This window comes from Chiloscyllium plagiosum, chromosome 1 (genome assembly GCF_004010195.1).
Source record: "Chiloscyllium plagiosum isolate BGI_BamShark_2017 chromosome 1, ASM401019v2, whole genome shotgun sequence".
Classification (NCBI taxonomy): domain Eukaryota; kingdom Metazoa; phylum Chordata; class Chondrichthyes; order Orectolobiformes; family Hemiscylliidae; genus Chiloscyllium; species Chiloscyllium plagiosum.
In genome coordinates, this window is record NC_057710.1 from 65,921,393 (window position 1) to 65,946,597 (window position 25,205).

Sequence of the window (25,205 nt, forward strand, 5' to 3'; positions counted from 1 at the left end):
CTCCGCCCCCACCCCAGTCTGACCTATCACCCTCACCTTGACCTCTTTCCACCTATCGCATTTCCAAAGCCCCTCCCCCAAGTCCCTCCTCCCTACCTTTTATTTTAGCCTGCTGGACACACTTTCCTCATTCCTGAAGAAGGGCTTATGCCCGAAACGTCGATTCTCCTGTTCCTTGGCTGCTGCCTGACCTGCTGCGCTTTTCTAGCAACACACTTTCAGCACATTATTCTTATTAGTCATGATATGGATTCCCAAACTTTACCTGATTTAAACTAAATTTTACTCACCCCTAACCAACCTATAACCAAACTTAACAGGTTGGTCTGAATCATAAGAGGATTGGAACAAAATACACCAAGTAATCAAAAAATCTATCATCAGACATCATTCTGTGCTGAAAATCTGGGGAAATGTCAGGGCCTAGATCATAACCTACACTTGCTTTCATTGTCATAATTTTTGATAAAATTCTGAGGAACAGAAACCCAGCATATCTGGAAAAATCTCTACCTCCTTCCCCACCCACTTGCTAAGGTTGTTTCATCCTTCCATTAATTAAGGTTTAAAGTCTTCAAATTCAAAATGATGCAGGAGAACGTTAATAGAGATATCTCAGATTACAGGGCTAAACCCCATGGTATTTGACCACCTCCTGATTTGGTTATGGACTTATCCTGAGAACTTTAATACTCTAAGCTTTTCCTTTCTTTGACTTGAGTGTTCCTCTGTTATATAAGGCAGGCAAGACCTGAAAGGATTAAATGACATGATGAGTGAACTCCACCCAGCAGGTAGAAAAATGTTCATGAGGGAATAAAGATTTGGGTGGAGATGTAGAGTCATGAAACATCAATAGAATATGGAATGATGATGCCAGTGTCATATGATTATAGGGTGGGGCGGGGGGGGGAACTGGAAGGCAGAATGTTCCAACATGGTTTTCAGAGGATGTGTACATTTTAGCACACAACAAAAGAACAAAACAGGCACACCACTAACCAATGATAGGTGAAGTCACATCTCTGATTAACCACATCCATAGGTAGTGTGAGATATATATATACAATCAAATTGCATTCAAATATTCCAGCAAGAAGGAATGGAAACCTCAGCTGAGTTTACTTTCTTTTGTTGCAGGGATAATGAACTAATTTTAGCAAACTGAATTCACTCTCTGGTGTGAACAACATTTTAGACTAGGTCTCATCATAGAATCCCTACAATGTGGAAGCAGGCTATTTGACCCAACAAGCCCACACCCCACACTGAACCTCCAAAGAGTATTCCACGCAGACCCATTCCCCTACCCTATTACTCTACATTTACTGCTGATTAATGCACCTAACGTATACATCCCTGAACATTATGGGCAATGTTTTAGCATGGCTAATTCACCTAACCTGTACTTTCTTAGACTGTGGGAAGAAAACAGAGCACCAAGAGGAAACCTACAAAGACATGGGGAGAATGTGCAAATTCCACACAGATAGTTGCCCGAGGCTGGTATCAAATCTGGTCCCTGGCACTGTGAGACAGCTGTGCTAACTAGTAAGCCACCATGCCACCTAGATCTGGTTTGTGTACTTTCCCAACTTAAGCTGCTCAGTTCCATTAACCTTTAAAGGAGACTACATCACAAGTCAGCTTTCCAAGAAAAGACATATTCTTTGCATCCACAATTAACTGTTCTTCATCAGTATTCAATGCCTCATATTCCAAAGCTTGATTCAGAATAAATAACTGTCAAACAGCAAACATTACAAATGTAATGTTAGTCATGCTAAAGCCTCATTCCCTGTGATCTTTCTTCCTCATGAAAGATGTATAAAAGATGCATTGTTCTTCAAGCACTAAAAACACAAACTACTAATAAGCAACTTACTGAAGAAGATTAGAAAATTTTACATCTCACTTTGTATTTTGTATAGGATCATTTTTTTCAAGTGCTGACATTTCAGTACTAAAGGTGGAGTTCAAGGCCAAAAGTAATATATTTAAGTATCATATAAATAGAATGTTAAATGATGAACTGTTCAGTATAATTTACATTACACTCATTATCCCAACTCATATAACTCACTTGAAGCATTGTCACTCGTGACTTATGCATTGTTGCCGCTTGCACAGTATAATTCATATGTAACACTTCATCATTCAGTTTTCAGTGTGTACATCAGCTTTAAAAAAATAAACTTTTATTTTCTGAAAATAGTGATTCTTTTGATAATAATACTTGATGCAAAATTGCACAAAATAAATTATACAAGGAAATCTATCCTTGAAATATTCATTCTAATGATACGAAGTCTGAAATGAGGTGAGAGTGACTGACCTTGATATCAAAGAAAACAGTGACCTGGTGTTGCATAGTAAAAATTGTAAAAATGATGTCAATATGAATTAAGGAACAAGACTCCATAGCCTGGAGTCATATCTATCACAAAATAAAATGGTTGATGTGGTTGGAATGTAAACCCCTCAGCTTCAGGGACATCACTACAAGAATTCTTCAAGGTAATGTCCGAGTCAAAATCAACTGCTTTCTTAATGACCTTTCCTTCAACATAATGTCTGACATTTGGAAAATAACAGATAATTGTGCAGCATTCAGTTCCATAGGCAGATCCTGAGATAACCAAGAGTCTGCATGTAGCTCGACAGGAATAACATTCTCCTTTAAATTAATAAGTAACAGTTAACATTTGTGCCACAGAACTGTCAAGAAATTACCACCCCTATCAAGAGAGAATCTAACCGTCTTCCCTTGATATTCCTGATGTTACTATCACTGAAACACCTATAATCAACATCAAGGGAGTTACCATTGGCCAGACACAGAACTGGACCAGCTTTACAAATACTATGGCTGCAGTCAGGAATTCTCTCATGACTACCTCACTAGGTTAGAGACAAAAAAACTGCAGATGCTGGACCAAAGTAGACAGGCAGGAGGTTGGAAGAACACAGCAAGCCAGGCAGCATCAGGAGGTGGAGAAGTCAATCTTTCGGGTCGATTTCTCCACTTCCTGATGCTGCCCCTGGCTTGCTGTGTTCTTCCAACCTCCTGCCTGTCCACTATGAGAGTACCTTGCTGCCTGACTCTTCAAGGGCTTTCAACATGTTTGCAGTACAAATCAGGAATGTATTGCTGCAGTTCCTGCTCCTCTGATCATTATGTCAAAGGAAATTGCATTTTGGCTGTAGCAGATGGCGAGCATGTATTTAACACTCAGATAGGTGTTAAGTTGGTGGAGGAGAAGAGCATTCCCCATTACAGGATGAAGTTCTTCCATCAAGAAATGCCAGCCATTACAGGACTGTGGGAGGCACCGCAAGAGACCATTGCTAGAGTGGAATAGAAATGTATGTTTGGGGCAGAGTGGGGGATGGGGGTGGTGATGTTGGTTGGTGATTCTTGGTGGAGCAGGGCTAAGAAGCCCCAGTGAAGAATGAGAGGAGTAAGGGATGGGGTATACTAAGAAAGCAAAGTGAAGAAAAGTAAGGAGTGAGATTTTGGGAGCCTCTAATAAACCCAGAGGGACCCAACAAGGGAATATTCCCCTTTCATGCCAACTGCTTGAGGAATTAGACCTGGTGGGCTTGAAGGTGGGTTCACTCCTCCATACAGTGAATGAAAGATATTGCTGCAAGGCAAAAAGAGTGCCTTAAGATGCCATTAATTGGTCATTTAAGGACCTTAATAAGCACAAGGGTGAGTGAGCTTCCCAATGTTTCATCTGCCATGTATAAAATTGTACTCTGGTTAAAGTGGGCAAATAGGCTCCAGGTAAGGCATTCATGGAATCATGCTTAATTTTATGTTCCCTTCCCATCTGCCAATTATCAAGTCACAGAGTCATAGAGATGTCCAGTATGGAAACAGACCCTTCAGTCCAATTTGTCCATGCTGACCAAATATTGTAACCTAATCTAGTACCATTTGCCAGCACTTGACATATATCCTTCTAAACCCTTCCTATTCATATACCCATCCAGATATGTTTTAAATGCTGTAACTGTCCCAGCCTCTACCACTTCCTCTGGCAGCTCATTCCATGCACACACCACCTCCCACATGAAAATGTTGCCCCAAAGTACCATTTAAATCTTTCCTCTCTCACCTTAAATGCTCCCACCCAGGGAAAAGACCTTGCCTTTTTGCCCTATCCATTCCCCTCATGATTTTATAAATCTCTGTAAGGTCACCCCTCAGTCTCCAACACTCCAGGGAAATCTGCTCCAGTCTATTCAGCCTCTCTCTTTAGCTCAAATCCTCCAACCCTGACAACATTCTTGTAAATCTTTTCTGAACCCTTTCAAGTTTCACAGCATCCTTCTGATAGGAGGGAGACCAGAATTGCATGCAATATTCCAAAAGTGGCCTAATCATTGTCCTGTACAGCTGCAACATGATCTCCCAACTCCTATACTCAATGCTCTGATCAATAAAGGAAAGCATAACCAAACGCCTTCTTCACTATCCTATCGACTTGCAGCTCTGCCTTCACGGAACTATGAACCTGCACTCCAATATCTCTTTGTTCAGCAACACTCCCCAGGACCTTACGATTACGTGTATAGATCCTGCCGTGATGTGCCTTTCCAAAATGCAGCACCTCACATTTATCTAAATTAACTCCATCTGCCACTCTTTAGCCCACTGACCCACCTGATCAAAATCCCATTGTACTCTGAGGTAACCTTCTTCGCTGTCCACTACACCTCCAATTTTGGTGTCATCTGAAAGCTTACTGACTATACCTCCTATGTTCACATGCAAATCATTTATCTAAATGACAAAAAAGCAGCAGACAGCATTGATCCCTGTGGCACACCACTGATCAGGGGCCTCCAGTAGCAACCCACCACCACCCTCTGTCTTCTACCTTTGAGCCAGTTCTGTATCCAAATGGCTAGTTCTCCCTGAATTCCATGTTATCTAATCTTGCTAACTAGTCCACCATGAGAAACCTTGTTGAACACTTTACTGAAGTCCATATAGATCATGTTCACCGCTCTGCCATCATCAATACTTAATTACTTACTACATTCATTACTTATTCAAAAAACTCAATCAAGTTAATGAGTCCATTCCTGATGAAGCATAAAACTCCATCTGCATTGTAATACTCTCTACTTATCTGGTTGAGGGTGGCTGCAACAACACTCAACAAATTTGAATAAGGCAGCCTGTTTGATTGTCACCCCCACCACCAACTACAGCATTTAATCCCTCCACTACTTGAGCACCATAGCAGCGGTGATTACCAACTTACTGATAGTCCTTAAACAGTACCTTCCAAATCTGCAACCTCAATCACCTAGAACGAGAAGGGAAGCAGATTCATGGGATCATCGAAATCAAATAGCTCTCTGCTCCATTGCACACTCTGAATTCAAACTTATGTTACCATTTGTTCTCTTTTGCTTGGTCAAAATCTAAGAACTCCCTTTCTAATCGAGCTGTGAATGTACTTATGCAGGGACTGCAAAAGTTCAAGAAAACATCTCATCTTTTCAATGGCAATTCAGGATGGGCAATAAATAACTAACCTGGCTAATGATGTCAACACCCCATGAACAATTTTTTTTAACAAGTACTGTTTGTGGCAAAACAAAATTCTGCAAAGTCTGATGGCCTGTCACACTGCCAACCCTCCCATAAAAACAAGTAGAACATCATAAGGAGTTTAACTCAGTCTCTTGTGACATCAATAGAGGTGGCTGTAGGTAGTTTATTAGTTATCCGTATACTTGAGCGTGGGTGGGGAAAATGTTTCCTGAATTCTTGTAAGGGTTTTTCTTTTATTCACTCACAAATGTGGGCACCTCTGGCTCAGCCAACCCTGCAGGATTGGCCACAAATCTTTATGTATTAAAGATTAATCTCCAGGACACTGGTGTTTGCAATCCTGGAGAAAATTTCATCTGGACATTAAAGAAAAGGCTTTATGTGAATATTTCTCTTTGCAAGATACAAAAATACTGAAAATGGGAAAGGTTTGGCTGACAACCCAGCATCATTCAATTGGGAAACAAATCTTTCTGCTTCCAATAGGAAAGCAGAGTGTCACACGAATTGATGTACTGACCCACTAATGGCTTGATCTTGGAGACAAGTTATTTGATAAAGCTGCTAGGAGTATATTTAATCACAGTTGGAAACCTAATTCTCACTTTGAATTGAAATGTAATAACTCCGAGCAAAATGTATATAAAAACAGGCTTGTGAAGACAGCAATAGTGCTCTCCATGGTCAAATTGGTAATGAAGTATTGAACCTTCCTTATGAAAAAAATTGCATGGATACAAAAAGGTGACCACAGTTCTTGCCTGAGAACGAATTCAATAATATTTATTTTTTGCAATAATAATCTTTTTTGTAGCTTTTAATAAATGTGGTTTCCTCACTATAGAAAAGATGTTGTTAAACTTGAAAGTATTCAGAAAACATCTATAAGGATGTTGCCAGGATTGGAGGATTTCAGCTATAGGGAGACGCTAAATAAGCTGGGTTTTTTTTCTCTGGAGTACTGGAGACTGAGAGGTGATCTTATAGAGGTTTATAAAATCATGAGGAGCATGGATAGGGTAAATAATCAGGGTTCTTTTTTACCCAGACTAGGTGAGTCCAAAACTGAGGGCGTGGGTTTAAGGTGAGAGGGGAACCTGAGGGGCAGATATTTTCACACAGAAAGTGGTCTGAGTATAGAATAAGCAGTCAGAGGAAGTGGTGGAGGCAGGTACAACTACAACATCTAAAAGACATCTGGACAGGTACATGAATGGGAAGGGTTGAGAGGGATATGGGCCAGGTGGGGTCTGATCATAGGATCCCTACATGTGGAAGCAGTCTATCATGTCTGCACCAACCCTCCAAAAGCATTCAACCTAGACATAGCCCATACCCTACCCCAGTAACCCTGCATTTCCCATGGCTAATCAACCCAGTCTATATATCTTTGGATGTGGGAGGAATCCAGAGCACCCAGAGGAAACCCATGCAGACGTGGGGAGAATATACAAACTCCATTCAGACAATCACCTGAGGCTGGAATCAAACTCAGTTCCCCAGCACTGTGAGGCAGCAGTGCTAACCACTGAGCCACTATCCGCTATTCATTGAACCTATGTTAAATAGTGTTTTTTTAAAGAAATGACTGACCGCATTGGATTTTCTGGCCGTGTTTAATAAGGCTTCCGGACCTTATTACAGAATCTCAGTTTAGGATATTTGGTTGGTGTGGATGAGTTGGAGCAATGAGTCTGTTTCAGTGCTGTATCTCTCTTTTACTCAAAGACTCTAAATCAGTGTTTTGAATATTCATGTTCAAGGTGTCCATGAATAATAACAATCATAAGTCTTCCGTCATCACAACAAATATAGATGTTGTTGATTTTCAGCCTGTCTCAGACGTTTAGTGAACAAAATGTGTAAAGAAAGTCATCTCAGAAGCAAACATCCCAGTGTCACTGGAGGAGATTACAAACCCAGGAACTGGATAGTTTAAGGCATAAAGGAATCCACGTGGAAAGATTACAGGAATGATACAAGTTTGTTCGAAGTGAATGTTGCAGCTCTGAATAATGTGATTTAAAACATGCACTAATCAGTTCAAGTATTCAAAGAATGTTGATTTTGTCTCAAACAAGGAAATTACTGTGATTGTGACGAATGCCTAGGCTGGTTGTACATTAAACACGCAGAAATTTCAAAAGCATAGAACAGGGCACATATTTATTAAACACATCTTGAATTGATTTTTAAAATAACTGACTGATTGTATTTGGGATTTCAGGCCATGTTCAATAACGTGTCTGGAACCTTATTCTCGAATCTCAGAAGTACTGCGTATAAGGAAATAAAGAAGCATAGGTAAAAAATCTGTGCAGAAATTCACCAAGGCTCCTCAAACATAACCTTTGCAAAACCACGGCCACTACCATCTGGAAGATTCAAGACAGATTCAAGACTTCTGAATGAGCCTCTCAAATTTCAAATTTAATGTTGACCTTGCTCTTTGTGCACCTTCTCTGCAACCGTAACATTATATTCCTCACTCCGTTCTATTTCCATTGTGCATTTCTCATGATATAATCTGTCTGCACTGCACACAAAACAAAACTTTTCACTGCACCTAGGTAAAAATGACAATAATGTATCAAATCAAATCAAAGAAAAAAGTCAGCACATAATGGAAATACTACCACCTGCAAGTAACTCACCATTCTGACTTGAAAATATATCATACTTTCTTTGCTATTTCTGATTTGAAGGTGTTGGACTGGGGTGTATGAAGTTAAAAATCACACAACACCAAGTTATAGACCAACAGGTTTATTTGGAAGCACTAGCTTTTGGAGCGCCGCTGAGAGCACCAGGTGGTTGCGGAGTATAAGATCGTAGGACACAGAATTTATACCAAAAGTCTACAGTGTGATGTAACTGAAATGATACATTGAAAAAAGACCTGGATTATTTGTTAAGTCACTTATCTTTTAGACTGGGCATGTTGGTTTCAGTTGGGTATGGCCTCAACCAGGATCTTGGGTTCATGTCACACCACAGGTGACCCCACTGCACTACACACACACAGACACACATACACACGCACGCACACAAACCAATACACTCATGCAGGCCCTCTCTCATACACAAGGTCTCTCTCATATGCTCACAGATACACTCCCACAGTCAGATGTACACATGCACCCTCTCACACCCCTTTACACTCAAAGTCATACACATACACACATTCTCTCAGATACACTCATACACCCACCGCACACACACACTCACATGCACACATACAAACACTCACACACACACACACACACAAGTTTTTGGCGTGAATTTGTACTTGCAGATTACATTTTATTTTGCTCTAAAGTTGCATGAATCCATGTAAGATTCTGTAAATCCCTTTTTTAGAAATAGAATCAGTCTGAACATTGGAGCACAGACAGCCTCACACAGGGCACCTCAATCCTTCAATGCATTATCTGGGCCAACATGGCACCTATTGTTAAAGTTCACTTGAGAATGTAACTTTAAGAATGTTCTGGGATTTAAATATGAAATACCAGAAACCGCATGTCTATTCTAAAAGATGAAACACTTAACAAACAATCTAAGTCTTTTTTCAATATACCATTTCAGTTACATCACATTATAGACATTTGGGTGGCGCAGTGGCTCAGTTGTTAGCACTGCTGCCTCACAGCACCAGGGTCCCAGGTTCGATTCCATCCTCGGGTGACTGTCTGTTTGGAGTTTGCACATTCTCCCTGTGTCTGCATGGGTTTCCTCCGGGTGCTCCGGTTTCCTCCCACAATCCAAAAGATGTACAGATCAGGTGAATTGGCCATGCTAAATTGCCCCATAGTGTTAGGTCAATTAATCAGAGGGAAATGGGTATGTGTGGGATCCTCTTCGGAGGGTCGGTGTGGACTGGTTGGACCGAAGGGCCTGTTTCCACAATCTAATCTAATTCTGTGTTCTACGATCTTATACTCCACAACCACCTGATGAAGGAGCAGCGCTCCGAAAGTTAGTGCTTGCAAATAAACCTGTTGGATTATAACCTGATGTTGTGTGATTTTCTTTGCTATTGTTTGGTCAAAATCTTAAAATTCCCTCCTGAACAGCATTGTGCACTAACAGATTGCAATGGCTTGAGATGACAGTTGATCTTCTTAAGGATAATTAGGGATCGACAATAAATGCTGGTCAGCCGGCAGCATCCATATCCCTTACATGAGTATATAAAAGTTGATTGACCAACTAAAATTAACAATTAGTGTTAAAGGGTATATTGAATTGGAGAAAGATTGGAAGTGATTTCGTCTCTCAGCCTACTTTGGTTAATGCTCTGCTTTATTGAAAGAAGTCTGATTAAGTGAAGACCAATAACTTGGGGCTAAGGGAGGAAATCTATTGCTCCCCAGCTGACCTATTTTCAGGTGGGTCTGGGGGCATGTGTAATAGAACAGATGGCTAATTCATTGACTTCTGCTTACCCTCAGGCTGTAGCCATTAACAAGGTGTGTGGATAAAGTCCCAGATAAGCCATCTGCTGTTAGATCTGTTGAGATCAAATTAATTGTTAACTTAAGGTTGTTTCTGCTCCTTGGTCAGCAAGTGAAAGGATCTTTTACAAATTAATCTTATTGTAACCTGCCAAAGGGTGGTTGAGTAAAACAGGGAGGCAGTTCTTCCCTCCTTACCCAGGAGCCTGGTGGTCTTGCATAACCCTTCAGGAGCCATATCAAAAGGGCAAATTCACCCATGGAATCATGATAACAGAATGGACTAATCCAATGGATATCCAAGGCGGAACCTTCAAAAGCAAGAATAAGAGAAAAGACCGTTGTTGATTAGCTGTTCATAGAAATTGTAAATCTAGATTCAATGTATAATCTAAGCCCAAAAAAGGATATGTCTTAACAGTGCCAGATAGTTTCATAATGTCTTTCAAAAGTTTGAATAATGCATAAACTCTTGTGGAAGTTCTCTTTCCTTGGATTCATCTTTAGGGTTTAGTATGTAGAGACTTAAGACATCACACCGCTTAAATAAAAATATTTTTTCACATTCGTAAGATAACTTAAGGTTTTATTAAAAGTGACATCTCAACTCAGACAATGTATTAAAGTTGTGAGGCTAGAGTCTGTCTGCATTTCATTCTTGAGTCAGACTAGTTCTACTTCCAAAATAGGAATTTTATAAAATGTCACATGTTGACTGCCTGCATTGACTGCCTGCAGATTGTCTGCTTTTTGAGCAAAATAGAATATATCTGCAAATACAATTCTGCAAATGTAAATTCACCCCACGTGTGTATGCACACATGTGAGGGGGAGAAAGAGAATGTGTGTGTGTGAGAGAGTGCGAGTATGTATGTGCATGCTTTTGAGTGTGTGCGTGTGTCTGTGCGTGCTTAGTAGAGTGTGTGCATGAGTGTGACAGACTATAAACTGTGAGAGGGTGTGTGTGTGGGTGTAAGTGTGGGGGTGGATGTGTGTGTGTCCGAGAGAGAGCTTATGTATGAGAGAGGGTCTGTGTGAGCATGTAAGGGTGTGTATGTATGTGTGTGTGTGAGAGTGTATAGAGTAGTGGGGTTGCCTATCACCAACTTCTACACTCCCCCAACCCTCCACGCCACCATCAATTAAGGACAGTTCTTTAAAACAATACAGGAAAAATATCACATAATGGCCATTTTGAGTATTTCAATTATTATTGGGGTGGAAAGTTACTGCAACTGCTCATGACCTTTCACTCTTTTACCAAATGTCAGTAAAACTGTACGGCATAGCACAGTTAACTACAAGCAACTACAAATGTGTGCAGGCTTCATTTGTTTCTTTATTTGTGGGTTAAATGACGTGATGCTTTCTTTAAGAAATTTAAGACGAGATAGAAGATAAGCAAAATTTCATGAACAGGAACATGAAATACAAGCATATTTGGTAACACCCCAGCTTCTAAGTGTTACAATTGTTTCTTCTCCTTTCAAAGGCTTATAGTGGCAGTGACCCGCTTATCAGATGTTTTCATTCGAGATCAGTATCTCAGTCTACTGATGAGGGTGTCACACAGGAAAAGCATGAAAAGCAACAGTTCTGTAAGAATATGGGTATTTATAAAACATACTTAGATTGTTTGTTCAATGTCTCCGAGCAGTATGTTGGTGTTACTATCTGTGAGTGACACTTGACGTTTTCAAAGTGTTAGCAACAAATTTAGTGAAGGAGAAATTGGTCTGCATTTTGTCAATTTTCTGGATGCAGCACAGGCGCCCCCAAGTAGAATTCTGCAGAGCAGCCTCTCATGACAGAACAAGGTTGGAAGTACACCCTATTCCCATTGGTTCAGGCACTCATTCAGTGTCATTAACATAGATGAAAATATATTCTGCACTTAAATAAAGATCCATTTGTAAAACCTGCGCCTGTTTACCCTTGAAATGCCAGTTAAGGTACTTTCTCAGCTTACCGTGTTGAGAACAGTTACTTGCAGTGGCATTTAAAGCAATCCTTACCTCCAATAATGGTCTATTCTTCATCTCTCCTTATGGAGAAGGATTGGGTCATTTCAGTGTTCCTCATCTGTGTGAGAAAACATACTGGTTGCTCAGCATATTGAGGTGAGATGCAAAAAAAAATTTCTATAACTCATTGTAGAGAACCACTGAAACCATTTACATGTGGTATCTATGTAACTGTCATTTCAGTTTGCTTTTCTTTGTGGGCTTTCGTGAGATGGTCATTTCAGGCTTCTAAAGTGTTTTGGGATCCAAATGCTTTGCTTTTGAAATGCTTTCAAAGGTAAAGGATGAGGAGTTCCTGAACGTTTAAGAATTGTTTATGTGCATTCAGAGAACATGTAAATCCAATTCCTGGGCTTCTTCTTGAACAAGAATTCTAACTTTAATGTTCCTACATGGGAATGTAAGCATCACTGGCATGGCTGGTATTTATTGCACATCCTAAATTGCACTGTTTGGTAGTCTTGGCTATTTCTGTGGATCTGAAATCACATGCAGACCAGGTAAAGATAAAAGATACCTAAGTGTCATTAATGAACAAATTAGATTTCCATGACAATCACCAGTGGAGTTGAAGCTCAACACAGGGCCAACTAGGATACTGAAGTTGCAGACAGCTTGATTTGTCTTTGTGTCATAAGTCAAAAAGACGAGCAGGAGTAAATAAGACCAGAAAGACAAAGGCAAACAGCAAGAAGAAAGAAAGGAGGGAGGAGAGGACTTTGGTTTCCTGTGTCAGAATTGAAAAGTTGCTGCAGTCAGCCCTTCCACTATCTGGAGAGTTGGTGGGAATGCATTCACAGCCACGTCCAGGAGCCTGTCAGGATTAAATCCCAATCAGGCTTCCTGTTGATCACCATTGGGGTTCCTGCCTCCTGCAGGGGAATTCCCAACTGGAACTTCTTCTGCAGGGTAGCTGGCCTGCCTCTGCATTCTGCCTGGCAACCAGAGGCTGGCACCTCTTTAGCACTGAAAGTACCAGCAGGAGATGTGACCATTTCCTGTATATCAGTAGAGCCAAGAATGAGAATCAGTGTAGAACCCTGGAACACAGATATATTTGACAGGATTGCTGGGACCAGTCAGAGATGTTGAGGAGACAGAGTTGTGTATAAAGGTCAAGGTATCTTCCCATGGCGGTGTATCTAAACTTTGTGTGCCTTGCCCATTGCTTTGAGTACAAGAGCAATGAAGTCTTACTTCAGCCACTTGCAATGAAAGTCAACATACCGCTTGTCTTCCTAACTGCTTGCTGCATGCTTGCGTGGAATGACCTGTGTACAAGGACATCCAGGTCCTGTTTTACTTTGGGGAGGTGAAGTGCAGTCTGGGTGACCGCTTTGCTGCAAAAACGACCCTGAGCTTCTGGTTGCCTGCTATTTCAACACATCACTGGCCAATATCTCTGTCTCAGGCTTGCTGCAATACTCCAGAAAGCTCAGTGCAAGCTGGAAGAGCAGCACCTCATTTTCCACTTGGCAATGCTGCAGCTCTCTGAACTTAGTATCAAGTTCAGTAATTTTAGGACCTGAGTACCTTCTCCCCTATCCTTACCTCAACCTCCTCAAATTAGGCCTTATCATCACATAGGGCTGCTACCATTAACAATATTTTGTCAATCACTAAGGTCCACGTTAGCCCCTATTCATTATCCTAGGCTGACCTTTACCCACTCCAATGCCTGCCCAACTGTTTTTCTCTCTCTGGATTCCTTCTCCACCCATTCTTTACTCCCCCCCTTCACCCCGCCCATCTTCCAAATATATATCAACATTTTCCTAGCTACAATCAATTCTGTAGAAGGGTCACCAGACCCAAAGCATTAATTCTGCTTTCTTTCCAAAGGGGCTGCCAGATCTACTGATTTGCTTCTGCAATTTCTGAGTTTGTTTCTAATTTTCAGCACCCGCAGTTCTTTGGTTTCCTGTTTTACGTTATCATTTCTCAATCTATCAACTTTAAGCTCTGCAAATCTCTTCAGGCCAGGCATGTTCCTGTGAAAATGAAGGAAAGGAATGGCAGGATTCAGAAACCTGGGATGACAGGGGAAATTATCAGCTCAGTCAAAGAAAAGGAAGCAAAGGTCAGTTCAATTAAAAACAAAGTCTTTGAAGAATATAGAGAAAGGAGGAAGAACCTCAAATGAGAAGCTAGGAAGACTGAAAGGAGCTATGAAATGTCCTTGGCCAACAGGGGTAAGGAAAATACCAAGGCACTTTATAAATATATTAGGAGCAAGATGGTAGCTAGGAAAACAGTAGGCCCATTCAAGGATAAAAGAGGGAGGTTATGTGTTGAGCTAGATGAATTAAGTTAGGTTTTAATAAGTACTTTACATTGGTATTCACCAAAGAAAGAGATGTTGAGGTTAAGGGAGGATTTTATGAATACTCTTAGGCAGGTCAACATAACGAAGGAGGAAGTGTTGGATGTCTTGAAATGCATTAAGGTAGTCAAGTCCCCAGGGGCAAATGGGACCTATCCCAGCTTAGACTGTGACAGGTAAAGGATGAAATAGTTGGGGCCTTAACAGATATCCATATGGGCAGCACGGTGGCACAGTGGTTAGCACTGCTACCTCACAGCGCCAGAGACCTGGGTTCAATTCCCACCTCAGGCAACTGTCTGCGTGGAGTTTGCACATTCTCCCCGTGTCTGCGTGGGTTTGCTCCGGTTTCCTCCCATGGTCCAAAAATGTGCAGGTCAGGTGAATTGGCCATGCTAAATTGCCCGTAGTGTTAGGTGAAGGGGTAAATGTAGGGGAATGGGTCTGGGTCGGTTGCTTTTCGAAGGGTTGGTGTGGACTTGTTGGGTCGAAGGGCTTGTTTCCACACTAAGTAATCTACTCTCAAATGTAATCTAATCTTTGCATCCTCTTTGGCCTCAGGTGAGCTTGCAGAGGACTGTAGAGTGACCAATGTTGTTCCTTTCTTTAAGAAAGAAAACAGAGATAATTCAGATAATTACTGGTCGGTTAGCCTGATGTTCATGGTGGGAATGCTGTTGGAGAAGATACTGAGAGACAGGGTTTAATCACACTTGGAAGTGAATGGACTTGTGATTGATATACAAAATGGATCTGTGCGAGGAAGGTCATGTCTCACCAACCTGATTGAGTTATTTGAGGAGGTATCAAGAATGATTGATCAGCAAAGGGCAGTGGATGCTGTCTACATGGACTTTAGTGAGGCATTTGATAATGCACCTCATGGTAGACTGGTACAAAAGGTAGAGTCTCTTGGGATCTGGTGTATGTTGGCCCGATGGATACAGAACTCGATTCATCATAGAAGATAGAGAGTAACATTGGTAGGATGCTTTTCAGAATAGGGATCAGTAACCAGTGGTATTCCACAGGGATCAGTGTGGGATCTTTGTTGTTTGTAATATACATAAATGACCTGGTAGAAAATATAAGTGGCCTGATTAGTAAGTTTATGGATAACACCAAAAATGGTGAGTTGCAGATAGTGAGAAGGATTATGAAAGGACACAGTGGGATATAGATAGATTGCAGATTGGTGCAGTGAAATGGCAGGTGGAGTTTAATCCAGAAAAAAAGGTGATGCATTTTGGAAGATCAAATTCAGTTGCGAGTTATCCAATTAATGTCAGAATCTTTAGGAGCATTGAGATTCAAAAGAAGCTGGTCATATAGGTCCACAGGTGCCTGAAAGCAGCAACACAGATAGATAAGGTGGTCAAGAAAGCATAGAGCATGTTTGTCTTTATTGGCTGGGGCTTTGAAAATAAAAATTGGCAAATTAAGTTGCAGCTGTATAAAACTAATTTAACCTCATTTGGAATATAGCAAGTCTGGTCGTCTCTCTACCAGAAGGAAATAGATGGTGCAGAGAAAGTTCACCAGGATGTTGCCTGGTCTGGAGGGTTTTGGTTGTGAGGAGAGGTTGGATAAACCCACATTACTTTCACTGGAAAGACAAAGGCTGAGGGGCGACCTGATAGAGGTCTACAGAATTATGCTAGGCATAGAGAGGGTGGATAGTCAGAGGCTTTCTTTCCAGGTTGGAAAGGTCAACTACAAGAGGGCACAAGTTCAAGGTGAGAGTGGAAAGGTTTCGGGGAGAAATGCGTGGAAACCTTTTCACCCAGAGAGTGGTGGGTGCCTGGGACACACTGCCAGCAGAGATGGTGGAAACATGCACATTCACAAGGTTTAAGGTGTATCTTGACAGACACATGAACAGGAAGTGAGCTGAGGGATAGAAACCATAAATGGGTAATAAACAGCAATTGTAACTAAGGATTAGGATTTGGCATAGGCTTGATCAACCAAAGTGCCTGTTCCTGTGTTTTATTATTTTGTAGTGTATATTTTGCCTGCTGAAGTGGACAAATTCATATTTATCCATGTTGTACTGCATCTGTCACACATTTCTATACTCACTCTAACTGTCCACATTGATCTAAAATCTCTTTACACCCTCCTCACCACTTAGACTCCCATCTAGTTTTCTGTCATCGGTGAACTTGAAAAAATTGTACTCAATTCCCTCATCTAAATCATTGATAAATATTGGGAATTTTTGGGGTCCAAGCAATCTCTTTGTGTCAATTGTGCCATCCACATATCAGTTAATGTCAAAGGGAAATAATTTTCAAGATGCATAACTATTTTGACACACTGAAATGCAAATTAGTAAGTTTCCTTTAGTGAGAAAACATTCTGATTTAATATATCATAAACACTCGACACAGATTGAGGTTAAAATCAGGATTGCCATTATCTTATTTAGTTGCAAAGTCAGCTCAAGGTGTTGAATAGCCTGTTCCTACTCTGTGTTCATACATTTGGAATGTAATTTAAGATATGACTTGGCACTTATCCCAAGTCTGAAGAAGAAAATAGTTTCAAACCTGTGGTTTTCAAAGCTTTTCAACAGGCAAAGCTTTTATATCATTTTTGTGTCTTTTACAAGCTAATTCCTTCAGCATTATCCTCCAAATATGCTCTCTCCATCACCGAGTTTGGTTGTGCAACCAAATTATTTTACTTTTTTTTCTACTTGCTATGCTAATGTTCACCTCTTAAGGCTTCAGCTGGGAGAAAAGAAAAGCTCCTCATATCTACTGTTTGCCTCCTGAGATGCTCTTGGCCATCATCCCCTGGGCTTTAGAAGCCAAGAGAACCCCACCAAAGACTGCACCATATACAACTGTGCAGGTACAGCCTTAGAAACAGATGCTTGTGGGACTGTGGCTAGCAGAGATGGTGTGAGTTGTTAAAAAAAAAGTTAAGCCTCAAATCCCATGGCTTCTTTCTCCATCTTCCCTCTCATGGCCCATTCATATTTCCCTGCCAAAGAAACAAGCTGGAGTATCCTTTGCTGCATTCAGTGAAGTGCTGAAGGATCAAGTTGAGTTTATCATTGCTGATGTTTAAGGTTGCATGTGAGTGTGCAAGCTATTGGTGAGGGAGATCTTTCACATCTGATATCCAATGCCAGTGACCATTTTTTCCCCCATGGGTGTAAGCAGCAATGCACATGCTGTCTGTTAGTCATGTTTGAGCCGAACTCCACTCTCCCTCCAAGGAGACTGTAGCTGGAAAGGCTGCCAGCACCTCACACAATTTCTGTTGTTGTTCCAATGTTGAACACCTATTTCATGACCATCAAGCATGGCTACAGTTTAATCAGTGAACCAGTAAGTTCTCAAACTTGTTATCTAGTCTCTTTTAGTATTTTTTTCATGTGTATTCACAATTTAAAATATCCAGCAACAATATTGTAGCTGGAAAACAAAATTAAAGTTTAATTTATTGCACAATTAGTACGCAATTTCTAACTTAAAATTGGATAGGTTTGTTGGATAAAATGCAGATACAAAGGGATTAAATAGGTACAGATAAAAGACATTTATAAAAGCTAAAGTCAGCTCAGTCCATTATTATTGCAGACCCATTACTTGCGTGAAAACTTCTCTTGCCAAGTTGACGAGGTTTAAGCTTCAAAATCAGAATTGAGTAGCTTTGATAGCTTATGTAATTGAACAGTTAAAGGTGGGCAGCACATTATGGGACAGAGTGCAGATTCTGGAATTCTGATTCTGCAGCTGCAGCACTTTAATCTACCCAGTTACTCAGCAAATCATTAGCTTCTTTACAATGTGTTTTTCTCTCTCTCTGTCCTTCCCTCTCTCTCTGTCTCTAGTTTCTTCCAGATAATTTGAGATGCAGGTTTTTCTCTCTATTTTGGCAGCCCTTTTGTATCATTCCAACCCTAATGTGTCTCAGTGAGGATACTTCAATCTGATTTGTTGAAGAGTCACTCCCTTGCTTGTCCTGTGACACACATCACAGATTCTCTTGCTGGTTGCAATCGAATACTTTGGGACGGGTCAAAACTTGTAAAAATATATAAACCATAGTTTTCTCAGCAACAACAAACACCCAGCCAAGGAAATGATAGAAAGAAACAAAATAAAAGATTAGCCGAAGAAAAAGAGATTGGAGGGAATTAAAGACAATAAACTATTTGGATGGAATGCAAATCAACAGGAAGTTACAAAGCTGCTGACAGCTATTGAATTAGTCTTGAACTCGAGTTACATTTCTGTCATTAAACGTAGAAACCACTTTACTTTATGGTAAGAAAAAGTGCTGCGACAAATGACTAATTCATCTATTTTAATGTAGGTATCATGAATAAACATTGTCCAGAAAGTGGACCACTCCATCCTAATCCCCCCACCCAACTTTCTTTCACTCCAAGCCATAAGATCTTTTATATTCATTAAAGGGAAGGAAGAGACTTGGATTGTAAATATTAATGAAAGGCAGTGAGGATTACATTAGTGTGTGGCAGCAATGGGGAATTATATTCAACACACATTGTTTATTTTCAATTGGCTGTAATATATTGTCAATTTCTTTTCATTTTAAATCAATTTAAAGTGACAGACCACAAAAACAAATCTCCCAAAAGATTTGAGCTACTAATCTGTGAACTTTGGGGCGAGAATAATTAAGCATGGCTGCCATTTTGCTATGCTCCATTTTACATAGCTGACATAGAACAGTTCCAAACTTTTTGTATTTACTTTTCTGTAGATGTTAGTTTTGGTTTTCTTGAGTTATAATAAGTAAAATTGTACTAGTGTGGCATGCATAATGTAAAAACTGCTCCTGCTCCTTTGAAGAGTTGAAAGGTACAGAATTCCTTTATATATTGATTGCAAAATTCATGAATGCAAATCATAGATATTGTAAAGAGAATGAGGAACTGTAATTTGGAACTATAGCACTGAACATTGACATTGAATACCATTGAATCTAATGAATACATATTGATCATTTTTTATCATATAATATTTATATGATTCATGTCGGTTCACCATCACTTTCTTAAAGGCAGCTCGGGATGGGCAATAAATGGACCCAACCAGTGATGCCCATTTCTCAAGACTAAATTTTTTTAAATGTAGCTAGGTTGAAAAATGGTCACTCTACACCTAAAAATAGTTTGATGTTTCAATGCTTAGAAGAACTTGGTAATTGAGTTAATTGAACCCCAGCTTTCTTCAGGATAAACAAACAGTTTAACCAGTGACCTTACCTTTTGCTAACAAAGGCTACACACAATAAAAATGATGTCTGAGGTAAGCAGTGATTCAACCTTGCTTGTTTTGACTAATTTTCCATGCTGGCCATGCAATAACTATAGGATCAAGGAAGTAAAGTCTTTGGGCAAGGAAGTCCTGCGTGCTTTATTGTAAATCAAACACTTTGAAGAAAACCGTCAACCTCGAATCATTTCCATGTGGACTCACTGTGTTCCGGAACAGCAACGCTGCTGGATTGGCAACGTTGAACCATCAGCCCAACCACCACAAAGCAAACAAGCAGTGAAGTGTTAGTGGGAAAACAAACTTTCTTTAACATCAAAAACTGCAAACAGCAGCTAGTTTAGCGAGTTACAATCACAGAACAATTGTGATAATAAGGAAACAAAAGAGCAGATTGTACCCCTTACCACACAAGCCTCCAGAGTTTACAGATAACATGTAATCACAACCATTCATAATGCTTTGCTTGCTTTTCCCTGACAGGTGTTTAAATGTTATCTGATTAAATATTTTTTGGAACAGTAACATAATCATCCACACTTCAAAAGCTAACTTAATGATATTGTATTCTTTGTTCAGAAAACAATACTTTAATAAGAAAATCAATAATGCTATAAATGACTACAAATATAATTGTACTTTCTTTTGGATTGATAAAGGTGTTTTTGGATTGGTAAAGCTGAGCTCTATTAAACAAATAATGTCAAAGTACATGGGAGTTAGTTCTGGACAGCGAGAAAAAGAACGCCAGTCCCAAAGGTATCTGTAAACAAAAGGCTGTTGGTCAGCTGCCTATTGACATCACTGGCACTCCTCTGAGATGATAAAATGTACCTTTTCTTTTCTGATAAAAATCTCAGTGTTAACCTCAACAGTGTCAACAGGAGACATCACAGCAGAGCCAAATTCCTTCACACAGAAAGACGTCTCATGATCAGGATTTAAGACTTTGGTTGCTTTTTCTGCTCCCTAACACAGGGATACTGAAAAGTGTTCCAACACCCTCTAGCCTTTTGCTTCAAATCTATTTAGGACTCTATGCGAGTAATCCAATGTAATTCAGAGAACATACCCAAATTAGTGTTTTGGGGACTGTTGATTGTTTTAGTGAAGGACAACTTCATATAGTTGTATTATTTAACACATCACAACAAATGAATATGATACATAAGATATATGTTTCTGAAGAATTGAAAAGTATTTGGTCTTATCCAATGTTCAAACTATAAATTATTAACTTTTTTTTTAAAGTGTGGAGGACACAACCTTGAAATAACACCCATAAATTTCACCTTTGAACGTAACACATCTCACTTGTCAAAATTTATTAGCTTGGTCCGTAGACATCTTCAGTGAGGAGAACTGCAAGTATGGAATGAAGTCATGTCATATGTCTGTGTTAACATTGTGCTAAGACATGTCGTAAGGGTTGGTGAGGTAATGCATTTATTGTAAGTAGTGTCTGATTGTACTGTTTCCATTTGAATACACTTTGCCTCCCAAGATCATTTAACAAGGATGCATGAACCACTTTCATTCTTGATCATTATAAAGCGCACCTGAGCCTTTTACACAGTTTGTATACTGCAAATTGCAGCGTAATGCAGCATGACATGATTGAGCAAGAGTCAATTAAGAAAGGCTGGGTCAGTGTTGCACTGATTTGATTGTAAAGTGGGAAGCTGCATATGAGTTGGTAAATATTTTGGTTATGTCTTCAGTTCCAGTCACACCTCATTCCCTCGCCACCATCTCATTCCACTCCCTGCCAAATGTCTGAGGCTGAAGCAACCCATTCACAAACTTGCTATTGTTCTTGACTCAAATTTAAGTTTCAAATCAGATAGCCACTGCATTACTATACTGCACATTTTTATCTATGAAATGTCATCTGGTGAAGTTCTTCTGCAGAAATGTACGTTCAGACCTTTGTCAACACGAAACACAACTTTGTTTTTATCCACTTGTGGGATGTTGCCATCGCTGGCTGGCCAGCATTTAATGCCCGTCCCTAGTTGACCTTGAGAAGATGGTGGTGAGCTGTCGTCTTATACAGCTGCAGTCCATCTGCTGCGGATTGACCCAGAATACCATTAGGGATGGAATTCCAGGATTTTGACCCAGTGACAATGAAGGAACAACAATATATTTCCAACATAGGATTGGGAGTGGAGAGGAACTTGAAGGTGATCATGCTCCCATATACCTGTTGCCCTTGTCCTTCTAGATGGAAGTGGTCATGGGTTTAGAAAGCTTTTTGAATGTTGTTGGAGCTACACTGATCCAGGCAAGTGTGGGGTGGGGGGGTGTATTCCATCACACTCCTGACTTGTGCCATGTTGGATACGCTTTGGGAGTCAGGAGGTGAGTTACTCACCGCAGTATTTTTAGCATCTGACTTGGTCTTGTAGCAATTGTGTTTATGTGGTGAATCCAGCTGAGTTTCTGATCAATGATAACCCCCAGGATGTGGACAGTGGGGGACAGTGATGGTAATGCCATTGAATGTCAAGGGGTGATGGTTAGATTGTCTCTTATTAGTGTTGGCCATAGCCTGGCATTTGTGTGGCACAATTGTTACTGGCCATTATTCCTGGTAGGTCTCCAATCTATCAGACTTGATAAACTTGCAATTATCCAAAGCCTTGCTATATATTTCCTAATTCCACTAAGTTCTATTTACCTATTGCTCCTGTGCTCACTGATCTACCATTGTCTCCTCATCAAACAATGCTGCAGTTTTCATTTTTGCACTTTGCTTTCAAATCCCTCCATGGAGTAGCACCTCCCTGATGAAGAGTCATTGCCCCAAAAGTTTAATTAAATTTCTCTATTTTGATATCCAATTGAGTGTTTCCAGCATTTCCTGTTTATGCCAGGTATTTCTACATCTGCAACCATCTCCAGCCCATAAAGTTTTGAGATCCCTGCACGCATCCAATTCTGTCCTCCTGTGCATCCCTCTGCTATTGGGGCTGTGCCTTCAATTGTCTAGGCACAAACATCTTGAGTTCCATTCCTAAATCTCTCTCTCTCTCTCTCTCTCTCCATTCTCCTGTGATCATTAAAACGTACTTCTTTGGTGACACTTCTATCATTTTCAATATCATCTCCTTTGTGCTCATTATCAAATTTATTTGATATAATGCATGTGAAGCATCATGGGACATTTTAATACTTTAAAGCTGCTATATAAATGCAAGTTGCTGCCGTTGGGACAAGAAGGCACTATCTGTTAATGGACATGCTTCTTCACTATCATTATGCATTAAAAGATACTTTCTAAAATACAGGCCATTTCAAATCAAAATTGGTAGCATATACAATCCATTTACATTCATCCTATTATTCAGTTTGTCCTTCTAATTCAAGTTTAAACATTGCTCAGAGGCAATGAATCATATTAATGGAAGTAATTTGATTTGAATCCAAGCTTCAATGGTGATACATGATTTTTCTTCAAGATGAAGGTTAACGTCACCATAGAGATATTGGATGGTAAAACAGTTCAATCCTGCACTGTAGAAAGTTATGCTCTTCCATCTTTGATGAATTTTGTTGTATGTGGAGGATTGTATTTCTGTCCATGTAGCTTCCAAATTTTTTGTCACCTATTTCCCACACCCAAAAACCACCCCACCACCATTTTGCACAATCTGGTGGTTTACCTGGCTGACTGCTCCCATGTAATCTTCCCTTGCTACCACTGACATTGAAGCACTTTGTAGAGACGTGATGCAGTACATTTGAACATTGTTATCTGGATGCATCTCAGCTAAAGTTAGGCCACGTTTCAGTTGGTAACAGTCTATGTAGATTGTTCTGAAAAATGAATTGAATTAATGAAATCCTTCTCCTTAATATTGTTAAAAACATAAGAACAGCATAATTTAGCTACTATCTTGTGATTGCCTTGTTAGTATGGTGCTGCGTTACTGATTTTTGACCTAAGATAAAGACAACGCAAAAAGGGCCACCAAACTGGAGGCAGGAAGCCAAAGGAAGGATAAAATTGCATGAAAAACAACATCCTGAAGAAATAAGATCTCATGGTGAATAAACAAGTCAAGTCAATCCAATGTAAGATATATATCATTGTGCAATAGTTGGGTTTACCTTAGTTTTTTTATGGTTACTCATCCATTGGTAGCTGTATCGATGCTGTGGCAGGATGTGTCAGTTTTCCCAGTGTAGGGTAATGCATCTGTCAGGTCATCTAAGAATTAAAGAATAGACAAAAAAAAAGATGACTAGGTATATTATTTGCAAGTTATGTATTGCCAGGACATGAACTGTTCTCATCATTAAACAAAGTAGTACTTTCAGGTCATGTACACAGTCGTTCTGAGGATCACAATGACAACCTTTACTGGCATTTGACATATTACTTTCATCTATTTCTGTCAATTTGCTTTCCCCCCTCATAATTATGCTCTTTAAAGTGTTAAGTCTCCTAACCAATGCAACGTGTAATCTTTTATCATGTTTCATGGAGTTGAAGACCATAAATTAAAGCAGCTGTACTGGCTCCTGTGTCAAGTTACTGTCTGACGCTGAATGAACACAAAGACCGTTTCTGCATATCTCTGCCACCAGCCTCTCCACTGCACATTGTACGCATGGTGAAATCAGTCAATAATTGTTTTTCCTGCCTGAATGCTCTAAGGCGACATCAAACAGTCCGGTAGTGCAGAATCAATACCCCAGCGCCAGCAGTAGCGGCAAAGCTGTTATCATGATTGTGTTTACCGTTGATCAGATTACAACCTTTCCATCAAAACCCACTAAAAATACCAGCAAGCGCACACACCAGCAGTTGCCAATTCCTCTCCAAACTGCAGGTATTGAACAATTTCACTTTTATCTGCAGCAACAAGTACCAGAGAAATCAAGATAAAACAAGTGAGAACGGTTCGCTATGTGCAGTTCATTAAGTGATATGTACTGGGCACTGTTTCAAACAGCAGAGCTCATTTGCCTCTGTCACTCTCCTGGCAAACAGAGATATGACCTCACCCAAGTACATTTCAGAGAATAGAAGAAGAGTAAGCAAATTCAAAGTGAAAATGACCTTTAATATAGAAGAGGCAATGACATAGAGGTGATGTTTCTGGTCTAGTATTCCAGAGACTAAGATCATTTTCTGAAGATCGAGTTTAAAGAGAAAAGCAGAATGAAAAGGTGAACGATGACCGCAATGTCATGATTTGCTTGTGGTGAATCGGGTTCATGAATGAAATCTGCCATAGTTACCTGGGTCTGGCCTCCATGTGACTCCAGACCGACAACCATGTGATTGATGCTTATCTGCCCTCTGAAAGTTAGTAGCAAATCACTCAAAATTAAAGCAAAACTGCTAAAAAGCCTACAAAAGGAAATGAAACTGGATGGACCACATGGTGGTGATCTATGCACCAAGAATACAGCAGCAAACATAATCATGTTCTCTATGCAAAGTCATCTGGGGATGAGTGCCAAAGTTACGAATGCATTCTTACAGATTAGTCAAGCCACAGCCTGAAATATTCATATTCACATAATCACATAGTCACATCTTACAGACAA

The 25,205-nt window shown here is 40.1% G+C and overlaps 1 long non-coding RNA gene across 1 annotated transcript; it reads right to left on the bottom strand.

Annotated features, from left to right (window-relative positions):
- Positions 1-7,778: 7,778 nt before the first annotated feature.
- LOC122555482 lies at positions 7,779-24,168 on the bottom strand. The gene is made up of 5 exons (XR_006313285.1): positions 24,099-24,168; positions 23,757-23,856; positions 12,048-12,114; positions 10,231-10,343; positions 7,779-7,851 (listed from the first exon to the last, which is right to left on the bottom strand). It is a non-coding gene; the product is annotated as an uncharacterized LOC122555482 (long non-coding RNA).
- Between the last annotated feature and the right edge of the window lie 1,037 nt (positions 24,169-25,205).